The sequence below is a fragment of the Durio zibethinus genome, chromosome 6 (assembly GCF_047325235.1).
Source record: "Durio zibethinus cultivar Kanyao isolate XHJ-2024 chromosome 6, ASM4732523v1, whole genome shotgun sequence".
Taxonomy (NCBI): domain Eukaryota; kingdom Viridiplantae; phylum Streptophyta; class Magnoliopsida; order Malvales; family Malvaceae; genus Durio; species Durio zibethinus.
In genome coordinates, this window is record NC_143167.1 from 26,412,492 (window position 1) to 26,429,191 (window position 16,700).

General features: G+C 27.1%; 2 long non-coding RNA genes across 10 annotated transcripts; both read right to left on the reverse strand.

The window, feature by feature from the left end:
* Window positions 1–3,697: 3,697 nt before the first annotated feature.
* LOC111284834 (uncharacterized) lies at window positions 3,698–9,304 on the reverse strand. Of its 9 annotated transcripts, none has more exons than XR_016342948.1 (9): window positions 8,845–9,304; window positions 8,697–8,756; window positions 6,730–6,782; window positions 6,472–6,602; window positions 6,078–6,231; window positions 5,911–5,944; window positions 5,134–5,351; window positions 4,653–4,745; window positions 3,698–4,038 (listed from the first exon to the last, which is right to left on the reverse strand). It is a non-coding gene; the product is annotated as an uncharacterized LOC111284834 (long non-coding RNA). The 9 variants fall into 9 exon arrangements; XR_016342945.1 differs by adding an exon at window positions 8,026–8,172 and having other exon boundaries at window positions 5,911–6,231; window positions 8,845–9,270; XR_016342944.1 differs by adding an exon at window positions 8,022–8,172 and having other exon boundaries at window positions 5,911–6,231; window positions 8,845–9,270.
* A 1,765-nt stretch (window positions 9,305–11,069) lies between these two features.
* On the reverse strand, window positions 11,070–13,022 carry LOC149518514 (uncharacterized). Its single transcript, XR_016342949.1, has 5 exons — window positions 12,686–13,022; window positions 12,466–12,523; window positions 12,124–12,192; window positions 11,953–12,021; window positions 11,070–11,457 (listed from the first exon to the last, which is right to left on the reverse strand). It is a non-coding gene; the product is annotated as an uncharacterized LOC149518514 (long non-coding RNA).
* Between the last annotated feature and the right edge of the window lie 3,678 nt (window positions 13,023–16,700).

The following is a 16,700-nucleotide window of genomic DNA, read 5'->3' on the forward strand; positions in this document are numbered from 1 at the left end:
TCCTTCTTTCCCGGCTTTTACAAGTTTCAAGCTTCAACGACCTCCTATCTGTCTATTTTAATCTTCTTTGTTTCCTCTTTGCCTCAATTATCTTTAATTTTACTCCCATAAGAAATCATGCTTGTTTTGTCTATTAAATGTTGCCTTTCATTTTCTTTTTCCATTTCCAAAACTTTAGCCAAGTACTGTAAAAATATTTTCAATGATTTTTTTTTTTTTTGATAGATTATGGAACTCCATGTGTTTTCATTGAGTAATAGACCAATTCATAGAAGGTTAACACCAAATTTGATTGGTGTAGATGTGAAATAGTCAAAAGTGATGTGACACAAAGATAATAATCATCAAAATTCTGGTTGCAGCAGGGCTTCGCCTCCGAAACCACTACTATTTTGGTTGCTCTGCTTATCTAAACTTTTTTTTGCAGATATTTCACATCGCAAAAGTCTAGATGTGTAAAGCTAAGGAGACCAATTTTCAAGCCAAACTCAGTATGCTCCGGTCATGAATCAAGGAAAACTGATTGTCATACCATTGCACAAGGCATTAGCAGTCATGGAAGTAGAAATTTAAACTTGGTTTGATTCTAAAAGTGAAACTTTATGAAATCACGAATTTAATTTATTTTATTCGTGCAATAATTTTTAAAAATTAATATTCAATAAATTTAATTTTAAATTTTAACATTTACAACAATTTTAAATTAAGACCTTCGTATTAAAAAAAAAAAAAAAGGATGTTAAGACTCACAGGGGTTGAGATAACAATTTTGCACGACATGACTATATACTGGCAGCCATGATTTCTTCGAAAGGGAAAACTATCTTACTTACAATAGAAATTTACTGCCCTCAAAATAGACACTAGGGTAGTATTTAGTTTTAGAAAACAAAAGATTTTTTATTTTTATTTTTTAAAAAAATAAAAATAATAAATTTAAATTTAAATATGAAAAAAATATTTTTAATTATGAAAATAAAAAATGTTCATTACTTTTTTACTTATATTTAGCAAATTAAGAAGTTGACCTCATATTTGAATACTTTTGAAAGTTATTAATTAATAAATATATTTTATATATTTATAATTGGATAGCATTAATAATAATTTTTTCTATAATTACTTATTTTTTCTTATTTTTTATTTTTAGAAAACAATTTTTGTTTCCGTTCATTAAATATATTTTTTTAGAAAAAAAAATATGAAAACAAAAAACATTTTTTCAAACCAAAGGGGACCCTGATTTTTCAATAAAAACTGAACATCTAAAATATGTTTTCACAAGGGTCAATTACTTTCTTCGAAAGCAAAGCTTCAATTACTGCTATACTAGGCTGATAATAATTGTAATCTGTGGTCAAGGGTAGGTGTTAGCAGATATCCAGGAGGCAGCTGCGTTTCATGCAGTTGGAAAGAGAATGAAAATAAAAGTAAAATTGGATAGCGAGAGGTCCTGTCATATGCAATACAATAAAAGCAAAAATCTATTGCTTGAATTGGTGGTGAAAATGGTGATAGAAAAGAAAAAAACGTGAGGAGTATGCTTGGGATGGAAGAACTTAAAACCAAAGTTAAAGTTCCAATCGTTAGGTGGATAAGGTTGAGATCTCTCCATCTTCTAGACAGCCTAGTCCTCCCCAACTTTTTTATATACTGACTGATCAAGCCCCTGTTACGTGCAAATCAGATTTTAACACTAACAGCAATGCAAGTATGCAACATGGTTTCTTTCCAGCATATTTTTTTGTCTTGAAAGCAGATTTATCGACTCTGATTGATTCCCCAACCCTTTTGGTTTCCTGGCCAGATAGGTAGATTTCTTCAAGCTTGGAAAAAATATGTTTCACTGCATGCATCAAAAATAGAGCTTCCATTTGTTCTTAACACGTGCATAATTATCTTCCAAGGCTATGGCAAATACCTAGGTTTCTGCTAGTCGCTGTCCAAAAAAGGGTTTAAGAGCCATCAGACTAAAATCAACCATGTTTGTAAAAATTGGATCGGATATTAACCATTTAAAGTTCGGATCAATTATCGATTTAATAAAAAAATATTATAAAAAATATTATAAAATTTCAAATTTTGAACTTTTAGCTAAAGTTATAATTTAATAATTTAATCATAAAATTATAAATTTTAAGATATATTATAAACTACAAATTTTAAAATATAAAATTTATAAAACAATTAATTACTACTTAGAAATAAAATTATTTAATATTTTATTAAAATCATATTTTATATTTTAATAGTTAAAAATAATATTTATATTTTAATAAATATAATAAATATTAAATAATAACTAATAATTATTTATATTTATTAATATGTAATAATTAATCTTTATGTAATAAAAAAGAAATATTTATATATAAAATTAATAAAAAGAATATATTTATATTTATATGAAAATTAGTAAAAAGAAAATTAAAATTATTTTTATATTTTTTATATGAATGTATTTTTTTATTAATTTTACGTATATATATTTTTTCTTTTATTAATTATTTTCGATCATGATCAAATAATTAATCATTTTTTAATATTTTTATTTTTTATTAATTTTATATATTATTAATTTTATAATTATTTTTTATTATGGTATCAATTAATAAATTTTTTTATTAAATTATTTTTTTAAAATTACTTATTTTTACATATGTGTAAGTTTTTTTTTAATATCATTATTTACATATCTCAAAATATGATAATATATCATTAATATAAGGATACAATAGCTTTTATAATAAAAAAAAAATAAAAAGAGTTGACAAGCTTATTTAAATAAAATAATAGTATAAGAGTTTAATTAAATTATTTTAAATATTTAAAGTGTTTTTTTTATATTTTATTTAATTTTATTAGTTGATATTGAATTAGTTTGATTTAAAAAAATATATATTTAATTTATTGATTTATTATCTCGATCACTAGTTCACAACAATTTAAAGCAAGATTTATCTATAAAATCGGATCGATTTTACTATTGATTTATCAATTCAATCGGTCAAATCAACAATTTGATTCAATTCTAACAACTATGAAACTAACAGTGAACTCAGACTTGTCTAGACTAGCTAGTCATCCTTTTTTCATCCCTCACATAACGTACTATGAACCAAGAGAAGTCGCTTCCACACGACCATTGCCACACTGGCAGCATATAGTCCTCTCCAGTCTCCACCATAGTTTTCCCTCTTGACCTTACTAGCGTACAGCAAAAACTCTCATACAAGGGATATGTTCGCAGAGACGGGCAATGCATCAAGCCCCCAAAGACCATCTAATAAATTTGTTTGTGCCTTTCGATTCCCTCAAAAATCAAAATCCAATTCGTCGGATGTGGGAGAAAAAACAAATGTTGATTTATGATTTTACCCTCAACTTTCGTTTCCTTTTGGCATCCATATCTTGCACCAAACACGAAGAAGGAAAAAAAAATACTCCTTCATTCCTTCCCTCTTCTGTTTTCCTGTCTTCACCGTTACTCCATTTCTGTTTTCCTGTCTTCACCATTACTCCATTTTCCTTCCTACCAATCACAGCGTTAGGGATATTATCCTAATAGGAAGTACCACTGACCTCATAACAGAACTTTCTGAACCAAACTTGGGTCGCACATCACTGAGTTCATTTGAAACAAAACGGAGGAAGGCTAGGAGAGATTCAATTATGTTACCATAAAATGTTACAAGTATTTGATGTAATAAAAAAAGGTTGCTTCTGTTATTAAAATCTAACAAACATTTAATACAGGCTGTGAGTTGTGACACACTAACATACCATACAAGACTTCCAAGGACAAGGCCTAACTCCATTGTTGAAGAAAATAAATCTACCAGCTGACTATTATACTGCCATAAACACTTTTTCCTCGAGATTTGATACTCAGACACCAGCAGACCAGCTGAGACTTCATTTTTGGTTGGTTTATCTTTTTTCTTTCCTGGATCTTGAGCCTTTTGTACAACAGCCTTATTTGGAATCGAAACTATGAATATATCCGTCTTGAAAGTTTTTGCTTCCCTCACTTGCAAGCTGCAGATCAGGATGGAGATTAGAATTTAGAGTTCAAAGAAGCTTTTAGGTAAGGAAATATGAATGGCAAATACGATAACAGATGCACTAAACAGCATAAAGATGCATGAAGGGGAAAAACACCACAACCAAAGCTGACAGTTGCTGATTATTCTACGTTGTTCACAGATCACTCTTCTGTTTTCATTCTTGTTGTCCAACCGCACATATTACCCAATCTGCTAGAGAACATTCAATAACACTCTTCTTCTGGGAACTATTTGATGACATCTTTCAAAAAGAAAAAAAAAATGGTTGTTTTTGAAAAAAAAAAAAGAAGTTATCTAAGAAGCACCTAAAAGAAATTACCCTGATTAAATCAAAATGCAAGTTAATGCCACCTCTGGTTCTGGAAATGCTTAAACATTTTCCATTTCAACTTGGGCTGTTTCAAGTTTGCAACTTAAAATTTGCCACCTAAGCATAATGCTCATTTCATGATTTAATCTAAAAACAATCTACAATATAGCACTGTTGGAAATTTGAGAGCTCTATATGATTATTTTTATTATTTTACCCTTAAAAGTGGCATATTCATCATTCATGGAAGAGAAAAAGATACTTCACGAATGTACCTCCCCAACATCATTCTGGAAACACCCTATGAGCTGCGTAGCCATATTTCTTAATTCATTTTCTCACCCCTTCAAGTTCAGTATGACCTTAACCTGAAAGCATAGATCAAACTACTTAGTGCTATTGAACTCCAAAGCATGACATAGCCTATATGTATCACATCAAGTATGAATATGCAACCACCATATGAAACTGAAAATACCTTGTCACCATTTTTCAGAAACAAACTTGCGGCTTTCAAACGAACAGAACAATAGAATTTCAACATGAAAATACCTTGTCACGTTGATCAATGTTATAATTGTTTAAAACAAACAAAAGCAATTTAGAAACACCAAAACAATAGAAAGAGCTCAAAAATAGCTATTCATTATAGATTTAGAATAAAGTTCTTGAAGGAAGCCACAGTCAAATAAGTTACTCTTGCAACCTTTTACCCCTGTTGATGAAAAAGATATATGATTGAATAAAGGCACTTACACATCAAGGAAGAGACTAGGCAAAGTCGGATTCAACACCAAGTATTCTTCACTTCACTGAGATAGTACCATTGACATAACACAACCATGGTAAATGATCACAACTTTCTACCTCCGGTGTTAATAAAAGATGATGGAATGAAACTTGTACATTCAGATAGTCGCAAGTCTAAAGCCTATTAATATCACACTGTTCCTTTATTGATGAATTCCCTTAATCTGCAAAATTCAACAGAGGAAATACTTGGCCTCCAAATAACAGCTCAAAATAGGTTAAATTGCAAGCCTCGTATAGTGTTTATGCGGGGATAGATTGTGCATGTGCTTCTTGACACTTCTCATGAGCCAGAGGTATCAGGGTAACATGTCACCTTTCTCTCCCAAGAGCATTAATCATTTTATCATAACAAAATAAACTGCAGATTAATAATAAAATGATAAAACATTTCTCATTTTTAGACTACCAAAAAGCAAGATATTAAATAGTAGGATTATAGTTCGTTTTCCAAGCCATTGTTGTTTGAAAGAAAAATTTGACACCCAGAGAAAAGATATTTGGGGACAGACTAGGGTCATCGGTGTTTGAAAGAAAATTTTAACAGCTAGCAAATATCTATGAAGTGTGATTATGAAATAATTTTGCCAAGAGAAACTTGTTTTGTAACTATAGATGATAATTGACCATTTATAAAAACCATGAAACAAAGTAATATAACAAAAGCCATAAATTATGAGATTAAATGCAAATACTACATAGAAGCACGATGCAAATACTTACCCCATTTTCAGGTCCTACAAACCCATGCAATTGGCTGGCAGTTAAAATCATAGTTTAGTCAGCATCCTTTCTCAAAAAGAAAAGTTTAATCATGAAGCAAATAGAAATATACAGGGAAGTGCTAAATCCACAGTCATACTGACTGGGTCCAAAGAATCATGTCAAACAATACTAAAATAGAAAAGAGCCGCTTCGCCACCAGCCTGATGTTATATGACTTTAGCATTCCCTCATGAGAAAACTCTTAAGAGAAAGGATATTCAAATGCACTTTTTTTCTTCTGTACTTTCTTCTTCTTTTGTTGTTCATATCTGTACTTACCTAGAAAAAGGTAAAAGCAAGTATTACTACGGTTCAAAAAGAAATTTCAGAGGGAAAAGATATATAGAAGTTAAGACTATTGATTTAGCATTTTTTTGCATCAGTTCAGTAGTGCTGTGTTCAGTAACATGTATATGAGTAATAGATAAAGTACCACATTAAGTTATTAATTATCATAAAGAACTACATTAAAATATTAATTAGCATAAAAATGTAGATGAACAGTCTGCTAGACTCAACTGATTGTTCCCCCAACCTTTATTTACTTCACTTTGAGAGGGTCCATAGTGTACTGAACTTTTCTTTCATCTGAAAGGACTGCTCCAAGCTTAAATCTCTCTTTCCCCAACTTCACTTTAAAAAGAAAAACACTGTTTGGCAGACGCTTTAATTTCACAACCATTTCTTCTAAACCAGTAGGAGATAAAGTCCATAAAAGTACATGAATAATAATAGACTAATACTATTTCTCTTAAGATAGCATAAAGCATATTATACCTATAATCCATTATTCTGACAACAGGAGGATCTGCATCAGGGAATTATATGACCTGCAAAAGTGGCATCAAAACAAATTTCATTATCACCAATACACACAAGAAGTTCAAAAGAACCTTTTCTTTCTAAAAGAGAAAGGAAAAAAAATATGTTTTTTGATCTACTCAGCAAATATGTATAGGCTACTTAAGCAAATTATCGCTTAAAAAAAGACCAGAGGCAATGAACAGATGAAAGTATACTGAAATACCAGCTTGACGTCCCTACACAACCTTAAGCTTATGATTCTAAGGTATACACTTAGAGCAAAGCGGATTGTAGGTTCATAGTGCCCTTATCAAAGGCCAGAATTAGCACAATTCTGCAGCTTGAACACGCCTTTGATTGTTTCATATTATTTTCTTCCTACTCACCATTTTGACATCAAGTTTTCTCAAGAGACAAACAAAAGTATACTATTATACCAGAGAAGGGTACCATCACATTATTATTAGAGCAGTGCTTCTCTCTCACAAACACACTGTTCCAATAACAGTGCCAACCCACTATTTGTTTGTATTAGATTGTCTTAAGAAAGAAAAATATCCAGGCAATCACAATTTCACTCGATTAGGCTCTTCTGTCTTATTTCTAACAAATCTATTTTCTCTTCATTGGTTTCCCCATTTTTAGGTTTACACATGTCTCTTTTTTCTTTTATGTCTTCCTCTTATCACTTAAATTATTTAATTAAATTTATGCTGTCATCAATATCATTACATTGATTTATCTCGATTAGGAAAATTGCTATGTCTCTTATGGTTGTTGCCTCATCCTAATGTTTTTGTTATTCGAATTTGTTGTTTTAGGACAGATATTCAAGATACCTATTATGATATCAATAAAGTTTTCCTACTTCTCCATTCTTCTTCATGAATTAAAGTGCATTAGAATTTTCATTTTTTGAAATAAATTATTAATTTAAAACCTGAAGATGGATTCATTACATAACCTTTTTTCCCATTATTATAATCTTAAAAAATAAATTCCTATTTATCCAAAAAATTAAAAATAAAATAAATTTCTCATTAACGGCAACATTGACTGCCCTGCAGCAATGCACAGTTGAAGCCACTTATAATCTACTAAAATGACCTGTAATGATGTTTAAAGATGTAAGCTAGCATCCAGAGACATATGCAGCAGCAGAAAAATTTGCAAAACCAAAACCAAATAAGAACCAATGAATCCCAGAATGCATATGTTTAAAACTGACGAAAACCAAGAAAGAAGAACTACAATAACTCTGGTACCTACTCAAGCAAGTTGCTGATCATATGCCCACTCAAGTATGCAATAAAAGTTGTGAATTTCTTGTGCTGTCTACTAGCCAATTACATCAATCTTTCCCTCCTCCACTTCTCATAAACAGATGGAAGGTTTCAAACAAGAACTTTGCTTAACCTTCATGTAGCCGCAAAAGAATTATAATAACACTGATACCTAAAGCATGAGGCTAGATTACAAGCATAAAGCATCCCATCCCCACTAAGCAACTTCATAGATTTATATTCATATTCATCACAGAATTTAGACATGTAATAAAACCAATTGTAGAACACGGAAATGTCAAAGACTCCATTCCATTATTTCCCTTAGTACTTGCTTATTCAGTCAAAAAGTAAAAGAAGAAAGATATGCTTATGTATGAAGCAAATAATATTTTCGTAATATTTAAAAAGTAAAAATTCAACTTTTGTGAAGAGCAATGCACATTCTACTTTTGCCTGGAATATGTACATTTCAATAACTTGTTCATTTTTAAGATTTTAATCAAATATAAGGCCTCTTTCTACTATTTACTTTTAGTTTTAAGCAATTTTTTAACAAGAAAAAAAAGTAAATTTACAAAACCAAGTAGTAAAAGCAAGAAATGACCGAAATTTAACTTATAAAAAGGGTGCAATTTTCAACCGAGAAAAGCATACCAAATCGAGCTCCACATTTTCAGCCATTTGAATGGCCTGGCTTTTAGACACTACCCAAACCTACAGATTAACAGATTAAATCAATTTGATAACTGAATAAAAAATCTCAAGATAATGCACAAATTTGCCTTAAGACAACGGAACTAACCATATTCTGCTACTCATCAATAAGCCTGACAGAATCTGATCTAAACCATAGCAGCATAAAATTATACATGCAAACACACCTTCAAATCAAAATAATAAGAGAAACAAAGCTACCCAAAACGAGAATCACCACCGTAAGGAGCAGTTATATCAGCAGAGCAGTGAAGAGAAGAAGAGGAGTAACTATTTGGGTTGCGGAAATGGATCCCAAAGAGCTTGGATTCGAGGGAGGAAAGAAGTAAAGGCACATCTTCTTAGTGGGTCTAGTTGAGAGGGTCTTGAAAGCGAAGCTGGTTGCAACGACAGTCATGGCTTTGGTGCTACCATGTGCTATGGGAGTTTGCCAATTTGGCACACGAGAAAAAGGGTATATGCTTACTCTGAAAAGTGAAAACCAAATTATGAATTTTTGTGAGCTGTGAGCAGGGCTGCAATCGAACCCGGTTAAATCGAATCAGCTTGAGCTCGACCTCGGATATAAATTCATTATTTGAAATTCAATTAAATTTTAATTTTTAAATAAAAATTAAAAATATAATAGATCAAGTTCGAATTAATATAATATTAAACTTAAGTTTGAGCTTCGTATAAAATTTAAAGTTTAAAATTCAGTTTGAATTTAATTAAATTTTTTTTAATTCTCACTTAATTCAGAATAAAATGAAACTATTAAAACCTACTCGATTAGATTTTATTAATATGTAAAAATAAATTCGATTACAAAAATTTAATTATTGTATTTGAGTTCAAGTTTAAATTTAAGATATTTTATTAATTATAATAATAATAATATATTTAAATATTAAAGATTAATTAGACTTACGAGCTACTCAAGTAAAGTATAAAAATGCTTAACCTCGACTCAATCAATGAGTTGAGTTACTCGAGTTCTAATTCGATTCGATAATAATAGAGTCGAATTCGAATTTTATTCGAATCAAAGTCGAATAACTTACGAGTACTAATATATCATTTACAATCCTAATTGAGATACGATTTGAGCTAAAAATTAAATTATTTAAATTCATTTCATTAAGCTCTTTTAATAAAAAAAAATGTTCAACATTTTTTTTTTTCAAACTAGTTTAGATATTTAAAATTGATATCGAAATGATATATATATATATATATATAAAATTAGTTTGTTACTTGTGCAATGTACGAATTATTTTGTTTTATTAATTTACTTTTAATTATTATTCAATCAATTAATTTTCAATTGTAATTGAAACTTTTTTTAATTTGAGGAGATTTAGTTAGTGATGTAGCAAGTTAAAAGCTACTTATTATTTAATCTAATTATTTTGTTATCTATATAATAAGGTAATAATAAATAATTTATATGTGTAAAAAAATTTATTTTCATGATAACGCGTAAAATCATTTTTAATTTTATGTTTTTTACCAAATAAATATATTTAAAAAATTATTAGTTATTCAAATTTTTAAATTTTAAAAGAAAGACAAAATCATATATATCTAATTATTTATGTTTAAAATTAATTTATAGTTAAAATATAATAAAAAAATCCTATAAATTATGGTTACTTATAAGGCTTTTTTAAAAAATCACAAATTATTTTTTTAATTTCAATTGTTTTTTTCTTACCAAATAATCTCATACACTTTAAGTATGATAATATTATTTATCATATGAAAAATATAAAAATTTTATATCAATTATATCTTACAAAGTTAGTTAAATAAATTTAAGTTAATTAAAATAAATTAAAAAATACGTATTTTTAAATTCATATCCATGTTTGATTAATGAATGTTTTTTAAAATTTAAGCAAAGAAAAAAAAAATCATAATTGAATATAACTTTTTAACCTTATTAGGAAGTAGACCTATTAGTTAATTGGATTATAGGTTAGATTTATGATTTTATGCATAACTTTTTTAAGTATAGATTCAAAATATTATTATATTAAAATTTTATTTAATTTTAAATTTAAAATACATTTAATATTATAAAATTTTAACATTTTAATAATAAATATAAATTAAATAGGTGATTTAAGTCAGACTTGAAACGGAATCTAAAATTTAAAAATGTTTATAACTTGATGCCACCAAATTTATAAACACTTCTTATTTTTTAAAATTCATATTTTTTAAAAAAATTATGTTTAAAAAAAATATCAAGTGCTTACTAAATGAGATTTGATTTAAAAATTAAAAAAGAATGAAATCAAATTGGATTTTCATTTATCCTAACTTTTTGGCAGAGGCATATCAAAATTAGCAAAGACAAAAGTGGCCTAGATTTTAGCTCACAATGTACCACAAAAAATTGTGAGATGACTTCTATTTTACTTTGGTTATCAGTGAAATTAACTGATGTGAATAATAGCGTAATAAACTATTTCTTGGATTCACTTTTCCTCTTTCTATATACAACCCTGACTCTATTGTTAATTGTCCCAAAAGGCAGTTCCAGGTACCTTAATGGTGTCTCTTTGTCATGGATGTCTTGAAACACCACTATGCAATAGGGAAATACAAACATGTATTAATAAATGCCAGCCCAAAAATATTATTCGACAAATGTTTTCCAAACTACCTGCAAAGCATAATTGCAACTTGCTGAAGGTTGATAATCCAATTGTCCCTTTATGAGAAACCACTATAAAGAAAATTTTAGCATTATAATCATTTTCATAAAACCAAATTTATCAACAAAAAAATGGCGTTACAAAACTTCATACGAGTCCATACATGCTTTGTTGAGTGTAAAAAAAACTATCATGGCTGTGTGCTATAAAGTTTAACTATCCCAACCTATTCAAAATGCAACCTAAACTATAACAGAACAATAACTGATTATAAGAAGCCTTAATGATTGATAGTTCAGGTTAGGTGCATCATTTTGGGTCAATCATGTTAGATTATTGCTTATTTTAGCCAATTTGGGTCATGCTGGATCAAGTTTTGAACAGCTGAGCTAGGTTGTTTGGATTCAGATTAGACCGAGTTTAGGGTATTAACTTCTCGAATCAATTCAGGTATATGATTTCATTCGGGTTGGGAGACTGTTTCGTTGGGTCAGCTTTTATCACCTTTATTTGTAACTAATTATTATAGTTGTAAAGCCAACATAACTTACCCGACCTTGCATGCTTTGCTGATTAATATAACAACCATCATGAGGTGGCTCCACCAAATTTAACCGTACCTACTATTACCCTAGTTTAAAATATCAATGTTAAAATCAAAATAGTTAAATCCCCATAAGTTAGTTTATAAAAATCCATTCAAATTAGTAAATATGTAATACCGGTCCTTGCACATTCTGTTGTGCATCATAATAACCATTAACAGTTATTCCATTTGAGCTCTGATTCTCCTACACAAAAAAAGCCAAAATGCAAAATTAACTTGTAATGATAATCTGCATCAAACTGTAAGAAGAGGTAGATGCTGATTAATGAACATTATTTCAAGTACTTAATTATGATTTTTTTTCCAGTATCAAATTGACAATTTCATTATAATTCGAGTAGCCAATATGTAGCCTTTTCTTTAATAACTCTGTTCCCCACACAAAAACCAAACATGCAACAATAATTAAACAAAAATCACAAACATGCATCATTGTGGAAACAATGGAATTATTAACCTTGGGCAAAATAGTGGTGAGGTCAATACTCGCATAGCACAAAGGATCTATGGCACGCCTGTTAAACATTAAACACGTTACCGCGACGTAGAAAAGACTCTCTGAATCTAGCATTGGAAACACTTACAATAAAAAAAAAAACCCACATAACCACCGAAAAGATTGAAAGGAAAGAAATAAATAACAAATTACAACCATTGATAAAAAATTGAGGTTTTACCTTGATGGTGATATCAGGTAAAAAGTCTCAGGCAATGGAGTTATAATACGAAGTAAATTTTCAAGTGGAGTGATTAACGGCACGAAAGATAAGGGAACCAAGCTTGTAAGTGCGATTGATAAGAAGAAACTTATCAGCGTCGGAAGTGAAAGAGTTGAGGAGGTGATCAAAGGCAAGGTGGAGGGAAATAAAGGAAAAGGAATCGGTAAGGGAAAAAAAAGTCAAAGAAGATAGTACATTTGAGAGAAGTAAAAAGGAAGCCGTTTTGAAAGGAAAAAGTTGAGAGATGATCAATTTCAATTACACTTGTTAAGTCTATCATCTAGGTTTTAAGCGAGGAACCTTTAAGGGGGCTAGTGAAAAAAAAAAAAAAAAGACAGGTGTCAAAGTCAAATCCCTTAAGGGATCATTTTTATATGAGTTAGTACGGATTAGCAATATGTCCACGCTTTATTGCAGGTTTAAATTTGTTCATTTATAGTTAATGATATTGAATTTAATAAATTAGTGAATATACTTTCATTTATAATTTTTTTTATAAAAGTAATGATTAGAGAAAATATATAAACTAATTTGTAGATAATATATGCGTTTTATTCTTATAGTTTATTTAATTAATTCAAATACAAATCCATTCATTATATAAAAAATTTTTAAATTTATTTTTCTAAATATAGTTTAAAATTATTAAAAAATTTAATTAACAAAGATAAAACTAAAAAAAGAAAGGCCTAAGCAAAAGGAAAAAAAAAAAAAAAAGCTAAATAGGGATATGTGTAAATACCTCTTGGATTTATATTCATCCCGACTTTGATTGGATATCGAATTATTATTTTTTATACTTAATCTTAACTTGACATATAGATATATAACTCGCATTCGGTTTGACTTAATCATAAATCAATTTAATAATATAACATTCATAAAATATAATTTTTTAATATATATTACATCTTAATTATATATAAATATAATATTTTCTTAAGTAAATATAATAAATAATAATTTTATTAATATAATATATAAATTAATGCCTCAAAACAAACAAGACAAAACATCCTAAACTTGTATTTGACCCAACATAATCTTCAAAAGAAAAAAATCATACCTTAACCCGATTTCGATTTAAAAAAAAACCATCTTTATTAGATCAATAGAACAAAATCCATCAAATACATATTGTTTTGATATCCCAACCTCCATTGACTCTAATTCTTACAAAATTTATTTCATTAAAAAAAGGAAAAAAACTAAAAAAACAAATGAAAGGGCAAAAAAAAAAAGACAAATGAGGAACCACATGGACATTTTTATTGCCAATTTATTTTTATAAACATAAATTAAAAAATACTAAAATAAATAATTAAAATAAAGAATAAGGCCAAAACTAAAAAAAACAACCCTAGTAAAAACAAAAGAGCCAAATTAATAGCGCAGATGGCAACTTGTTAGGATGAGTTTATACTCACCCAGATTGATCTAACTTTTTAATAATTCAACTTGATTCTGGTTTTGATCCAATATTAAGTTATTATTTATTGATATCAAATTTGACCTGTTGTATAAGTATATATATATATGTATATATGTATGTATGTATAACTTGTATCTAACCTAAATTAATTAAAATTAATTCAATAATTTTAATTTAGTATAATGTTATAAAATATTATTTTTAATATAAATTACATCTTAACTATATATAAATATAGTTTTTATTGAAATAAAATATTAAGTAATAACTTTATTAATATACTACATATATAATTTAATAAATAATCAAATATATTTTTATATATATTTGAGATAAATCGAAATACCTTAAACTTTCGACCTGAATTTAATTTAAAAAAAAAATCTCAACCCGATCTTGGATTAAAAACACACTATACCTATTGGAGCAAATTAAAACTTATTAGATTATATATGAGTTATTTTGTCATTTCTATTTCCATTGATTTTTTTATATAAAATTTATCTAATTAAAAATGTTAAAAGCTAAAAAATAAAAGAAAATGACAAAAAAGGATGTCAGATAAGGTATTATGTGAATTGATTAAATTAAAATGTTAAATAATAATTTTATTAGTATAATATATGCTTAAATATAAAATTAAATAAATAATAAAATAAATATCCTATATAAGACGAAACACCTTAGGTCTTTGACTTGGTCCTAATTTTTCAAAAATAAAAAATTTAAACCCAACATTGATTTAAAGAAATGCATCAATTAAATTGAGACGAATCAAAATTCATAAAAAATAAATTATTTTATCATCTTACTCCCATTACCTCTTTTATAAAATTTATTTAATAAAAAATATAATATAATATAAATTTTGAAGGAAAGGTGAGGTGCTATGTGGATATCCTCACCTTCCTCCAAAATCTATAAAATTAAGTATTAAATTGAATTAATATCTAACAACTATAGTAACATAACATGTCATTTTAATTAATAATATGAAATGTAGTTTTCAATAGGATGTTAATTTTAGTTTTAATCCAATTAAAATTTGAATGTATTCCTAATTGTATTTTAAAAAGAAATAAATTCTCAAAAACAACCAATTTTTTTTTTTAAAGAAGGATAAAAGGTTATAACATTAAAAACATTATAAAATTCAAGACATACTACACGTTTTAATGAGAACTTAAATTGGAATTGCATATTCATAAAAGGGGATGGTTAATAATAACAATCAAACTTAAAATTTACAAACTAAATATTGGATTCTTATAAACTCAATTAATTTTTTAAAAATTTATTTTAACTGTAATAGTTTTCCACTTATTTATAACTGAGTTTTTCTTTTTTTTTTTACTTGAATAACTTAAATTAACCGATGTATCAAAAATAAAACGTTGAAGGATCAAAGATATATTTGAATTATAATTTAATAATTATTTAGATCTTTAATATTTTATCACAATTAATTAAATTTTTAATTTTTTATTTCAAGTTAATTGAATCTTTAATTTGATAAAATTTAATCACATTAAATAAATTAAATCAATTAATCTTTGAATTACAATTAATAAATTTTACAGGAATCTTAGAGAAAAGGAAAAACATAGAGAAGAAAAAAAGTTTAATTAATTTTTAAGTTTTACATATATTAATTATGTTAGGTAATAAATATTTATTAATTTTATTGATGTAAAATGAAATTTTATTTTAATTGATTTAAATAAAAATTTAATTAGCTGAATAAATATTGAATAAATTGATTGACTGTAATAAAAAATTAATTTTTTTAAATAATATTTTAATTATAATTTAAGAACTTTTATATGTTTTAACAAAAAAAAAAAAAAAAAGGATCCAATACGTGGAAAGGTAACCTAAAAAAATCTAAGAGAAAGATTTACTTGAAACTTTTTTGTTTCTTTCACTTCCGTCGATTAATGATTGCAGTGTAGGCTGCTTTTGACGATAGTGCAAGCAAAATCTACTAGAGTCAAGTAGGAATATTCTCATTGTCATTTGCCCACTTAGAAATATTGTGCAAAATGTAACACTTGATTTAATTAGGCAAAGAAAGAAAAACAAATTTCCTTATTTTAACGGAGAACAACCCAAATTTTACGCACTAAAATAAGTTACAAATTTAATGATAAATTTGTTCAATTAATAAGATTATTTGTCTAAAATCTAACAGTAAACGAATTTGGATTAAAAAATTATTGATGATTTATTTTATGAGTCAATTTTTAATACATTATCAATGATTTTTTTAAAATTAATACATATTTTAATTTTTAATTAATTAATATACTTTAAAAGATATGTATTATTATATTAACCATTTTATAAAATTTAAAAATTTTACAAATAATAAATAAAATAATTTCTCTTATATGATAATTTTAATAATACAAAAATTAAAAACTTATTTTTTTTTAGGTTTTTTTAACGAATAAATGTTGGCCTTCAAATCCAAGTAAATTAATGTTATGAATGATTTTTTGAATTATTAAATATTTAATTTAATATGATATTTTAATTTTA